Source organism: Pinus tabuliformis, chromosome 1_2 (assembly GCF_031772625.1).
Source record: "Pinus tabuliformis cultivar Carrire ecotype Pingquan chromosome 1_2, CPIR1, whole genome shotgun sequence".
NCBI lineage: Eukaryota > Viridiplantae > Streptophyta > Pinopsida > Pinales > Pinaceae > Pinus > Pinus tabuliformis.
The window spans coordinates 397,955,625-397,961,624 of NC_142298.1; positions in this window are offsets into that span (position 1 = coordinate 397,955,625).

The window sequence follows — 6,000 nt, forward strand, 5'->3', positions numbered from 1 at the left end:
GCAACAACAACAACAACAACAGGAAAAAGTTAATGATGATCAAATAAGGTTTGAAACCACCACCCCATCACTCAGGAGATTAGGTAGGAAAGCTCAAATGCCTGCAAGATATAGGGAAAATGCCTTTATAACTAGTATGATGAATGTGGTTGAACCATCTAGTTATAAAGAAACAAATGAAAGTAGTGAATGGAAAATAACCATGGAACGAGAATATGATTCAATAATCAGAAATAACACTTGGGAATTGGTTGAACTTCCTAGAGGAAAAAAAACCATAGGTTGTAAATGGTTATATAAACCAAAAATTAATGCAGATGGAACTATAGAAAAACTGAAAGCTAGGTTGGTTGCAAAGGGGTACTCATGAAAAGAAGGGATAGATTATGAAGAAACCTTCACCCCTGTAGCTAAATTGAACACTATCAGAATGTTAATCGCTTTAGCTACTAAGAAACATTGGATGATGCACCAACTAGATGTAAAGTTTGCATTTTTGAATGGAGAACTAAAAGAAGAGGTTTATCTAGAGCAATCGGAAGGGTTTGTCCAGAAAGGAAAAGAACATTTAGTCTATAGATTTAAGAAAGCATTTTATGGACTAAAACAAGCTCCCAGGTCATGGTATGAGAAAATTGATTCATTTTTTCTGCAAGCTGGCTATAATAGAAGTAAGAATGACCCTAATCTTTACACCACGAAAGATGAACAAGGGTGTGTAGTGTTGATTTCATTATATGTAGATGATTTGATAATTACAGGTGATGCTACATATCTAATTGATGAAATCAAGCAACAGATGTCACAGGTGTTTGAAATGAAGCACCTCGGTGAACTCAGATACTATTTAGGTCTCGAGATCTGGAGAGATTTAGGTCAAACATTTTAGTCTCAAGAAAAGTATGTCAAAGGCATATTAGAAAAGTTTAGAATGGATCAATGTAAGCCTGCATCGGTACCATTGCAGCAGAACATCGAATTGTAGTGTGAGGATGGCTCAAAAGCGGTGGATGCAACACTTTACAAATAGTTGGTTGGGAGTCTAATCTACCTAACCACCACTACACCTGATTTGGCTTATGCAGTTAGTGTGCTAAGCCAATTTATGTCTAAACCACTTGAAAGCCATTGGAATGCAGCGAAGAATGTTTTGAGTTATCTACAAGGTACTATAGATTATGGAGTTATTTACACTGACTCTTCTGATGTTAGATTGGCAGGATTTGCAGATTCAGATTGGGCTGGAAATGTAGATGATCATAGATCTATAAAAGGTTATGCATTCAGTCTTGGATCCAGGGTGATCACATGGAGCGGCAAGAAGCAGAACACAGTCTCCTTGTCCTCAGCTAAAGTAGAGTATCAAGCCATGTGTGCAACAACGTGTGAGGTGGTTTGGTTGCGGAGACTTCTCCAGGATGTTGGGGAAGAATAGACAGTTGCAACAACAATCAGATGCAACAATCAAAGTTCAATCAAGCTTTCCAATAATCCGGTGTTTCACAAAAACATTAAACATATTGATACTCAATTCCACTTTGTCAGGGAGAAAGTGTAATCCAAATAAATTCATCTGGAATATTGTAATACATGTGATAATGTTGCGGACATTTTCACTAAGCCTCTTGGAAAAGTTAAGTTTCAAATGTTTAGGGAGATGTTAGGCATATATATGAACCCATTCTCCATTAAGGGTGAGTGTTGAAGATAATGGAGAATATCCTAGAATAGGTTGAGTTGGTTCACGTAACCTCAGGATAGGAATTAGTTTCTATTTCTTAGGATGTTGTTCTAACTTCCCTAAAACCATATTTTCTATTTAATGTGTAATGTGGATGAACAATGTAGAGTGTTTTGCAGAGCCAGACTCTCCTGGTTCAGACTCTCTTTTGTAGAGCTGACCAGTGGGTTTTATTTCTTTTAATACAAACATTGCCATTTTTATCACCACTCTCAACCCTATAAAGTCTAAACTACACATAAACCAACTTTTTTACACCTTATGATACTCATATATTTCTTCCGAGGTAAAAAATAGATATATGTAGGAGTTTTGCTAAAATATTTTTAGCATTATGCAGTATGCGTCTATAGCTAGGTTGAAGTTCGATTCTAGGTCTTTGAGAGACTTGTTGCAGGGTTAGGGTTTATTCTTTCTTCCTCTTCTGGCACAAGATTCTACAGACTTCTGAGAGACTATCAGACAAGGTTGTACAAAGGATGAATACAAGGGCAGGAGGGGGCCGCACCTCCTTCTGAAGTGCCCTCACTGGTAGGAATTTTCCTGGAAAAGAAAGACTGGAACCTAAAGGGGGATCCTTAGGCTTTACACAGTTTCCTGTTTTAGGTGATAAATGGCAAATGGGCTTGTGGGGTCACTATACCCATAAGGCCTCTAAAAACCCTAGATTTGTGATCCCAATGAGATGTCTAGATGATCATAGGAAGCCCATGAGAGATCATGTTTTTATCTGCAAATTCATAGGGAGTTGGCCCATGGAAAAGGAATTGGAATGTTGGATCCAACAAAGTTGGCAACCTAAAGGAGAAGTAGATTTGTGGCTGGGGCCAAAAGGTGTTTTCATAGTCATATTCTCCAATCTCAAAGACAAACCTTGAATTTTTGAGGGATGGCCATACTTCTACATCAATGCATGCTTCTATATCATACATTGGGAAGCTTGTTTTAACCCTGACAAGGAGTCCATAGCGGCACTGGTCTGGGTTAGATTGTACTCACTTCTAGTTGATTTTTGGATACCGTAAATTCTAGAAGGTATAGGACAAGCGCTAGGGAATTTTGCCAAAGTCTCTGAGGTTACCGAAAGGGGGAAAAATATGTCCTATGCTTAGTTGTGTGTATATGAATATCTCTCAGCCTTTACCGGAATTCATAGAGTTAGATTATCAGGGTGAGATATGGAACCAACCCATTGACTATGAACATGTTCCATTCAGATGTTGCTTCTTCCATGAGCATGGCCATTTAATAAGGGATTGTTTGTTGAAACAAAAAGAGAAAGAAATAGGGAGTTCGATGGGAAATGTTGGTTTTACTAAGGTCACTACAAGGAGACGTAACCAGAAGAACCGAAACTTCCCAAACTCTAAGGCAGTGGAAGATAAGAATTCTTTTTATGTACTGGAGGCCATGGAGGAAGATTCTCACAAAATAGAGGATACTCAAATAGTTGAGCCATCTACAAAATTACCCCCGACAAACAAGCCCTAAAACATAAATTGGAGGAGGAGGATAGTTAGTAAGGAGGATTTGATTTCTTTGCTTTACCAGGTTTTGAGGAAGTTTCCCCTTTGTTAAAGCAAGACCCGACTGAACTCTTAGATGAGGAGAGGGTATTGGTTTCCATGGTAAATGAATGGGCCCAACAAGATCCAAGGGAGTTATCCAAGGAAAATCGAGATATTTATGCTAACACTTACCTCAGCTGGAGAATGAAAATACAACACTCAATAGGAATGAACCAAGGAGCACGATCTTTTCAAGCCTTTAAGGAGAAGGGGAGGGAAATCCTCCTTAAGGACCTCACAGAAGAACCAAAAATAAAGGTGAACAAGCCTAAGAAGGAAGCGAGGCAAAATGTAGGAGCAACTTTAGTTAGTTCTGGTCAAGCAATGGCTTTACCAGAAATACTACCACCTCCACCCAATATTTCGTCATGAGAATGTTCTCATGAAACATAAGGGGGCTTAATAGAAGGGGGAAGCAATGTCATCTCAGAGATCAGATCAAAGGGAAGAAATTGGCAATTGTCATTTTACAAGAAAAAAAAATAGTAGGGGAAAAATGAGCCAAATTGCAGCGAATTGTTGGAAAGGTTGTAAATCAATGTCTCTAGATGCTAGGGGCAATGTGGGAGCTTTGGATGTCTGGAAAGGTTGTAAATCAATGTCTCTAGATGCTAGGGGCAATGCGGGAGGTTTGGATACTTGGTGGAACCCAAATGAGGTAATTTTTTAGGACTGGATAGCCACTGCTCGAGTCCTAATAGGCAGATTTAGATATGTCGGGACAAAAGAGTTTTTTTTTTAACAGTAGTTTATGTTCCTTCCTATGTAGGGGATAAGATACTTATTTTGCAGCAACTTATGGTGATTAAACAAATGATCGAGGATTCCTTATGGCTGGTCAGGGGCGATTTCAATCTTATACGATCATTAATAGTGAAAAAGGGAAGAGTGTGTAGGCTGGACGAAGAATATGTTGCCTTTGATTGGTATATCGAGAGGTTGCAACTGGTAGACATCCCGACCATTAATGGTCTATTCACATGGAATAACTGTCGAGGAGGAACACATCAAATAGCCAGTCGTTTGGATCATTTTCTGCTATCAGAGGAAGTTTTACAAAAGAATATATTTGTCGAAGCTACAATTTCGCCATGCATGGGGTTTGACCACTAGCCCATTAGACTGGAATTAGACTTGAAGGAAGCCCCACTCAATCGACTGTTATGTTTTGAAAGTTTCTAGCTTCAGACTACAGGTTTTGTGGACCTATTAAACAAGTGGTGGCTAGAGATTGAAGTCCGAGGTAACAATAAAATGCATACCTTCCAACTTAAACTAAATGCGTTGAAGATTAGAATTAAGTAGTGGAATAAGCATGTTTTTGGTAATATTTTTGAGGATAAGAAAGCCTTGGAAGGGAAAATGTCAAGGATACAACAACATATCATCCTTTGAAGGCCGATATTCGGAGCCGGTGGTAGCAGAGGCGATGACTCTTCACAACTTGGAACAAAGAAGACAATAAGAGGAGACCTAGAAGCATAGATTGAGGGTACAATGGCTCAAGGAAGGGGAACATAATTCAAAGTTTTTCCATAATTCCATGATTCAACGACACCATAATAATATATTTTTCTCTATTGTTGGCGAGGATGGGGAAGGAAGTTGCAACACCAGGAAATAGAACAGGACTTGGTAAGTTAGTTTAGAGATATTTTAACTGATAATTCCTCCTAAAGACAACCATCTATAAATACAGTTCTACAATATATTCCAAGGATACTAAGTCACGAGAAAAATATCGCTTTGATGAGACCAATATCCTTTCTAGAGGTAGAAATGGTGGTTATGAATATGTCTAAGAATAAAGCTCTATAGCCTGATGGATTCATGACATATTTCTTTCAAGCGTGTTGGGGTTTCCTAGGTAACGAGATCCATGAGCTAGTTGAAGAGTCAAGACAGACCAAATCTATTCATCCAACACTTAATACAACTTTCTTCGCACTTGTTCTAGAAGTGGGTCTTTTGGAGAGCCCTAATGGTTTTCGACCTATTGCTTTTCACAATGTGTTATACAAAATTATCTCAATAGTAATTGTTAATTGGTTGAAACCACTGCTTCCACTTTTATTATCTCCCAATCAATCTGGCTTTGTGGAGGGATGACAGATTGTCGATGGCATTATTGCAATGCAAGAAATCATCCATTCACTGAGGGTGTCAAAACATCCAGGTATGATTATTAGGATTGACTTATCTAAGGCTTATGATCAAATAAGTTGGACCTACTTGTTCCAGGTTCTTTGAGCTTATGGATTTTTAGAGAAATGGATATTATGGGTGTCGTCTCTTATATCATTTGTGTTTTTTTCTATCTTGATCAATGGTTCACCTTCTCCCACTTTTAACCCTTCTAGAGGGTTGAGGCAAGGTAATCCTTTATCTCCATTCCTTTTTATATTAGCAATGGAAGGACTTGGGAGAATGTTTAAGAAAGAATGTGAATTGGGACATATATATGGTATCCGTTTATATGGGGATGATCTTTTGATCTCCCATCAACAGTTTGTTGATGATGTCATCCTATTTGGGTTACTGTAGAAATTATGATGTAGATTTGCAACTGCTCATGAAGTTTTAATAAAAATCACAAGACACAAACCTACTCTACTTCTCTCCATAAATTAATTCACTATTTAGATCATCAATCACAAACATGCAATGAGAAGTAACACATATCCACACAAT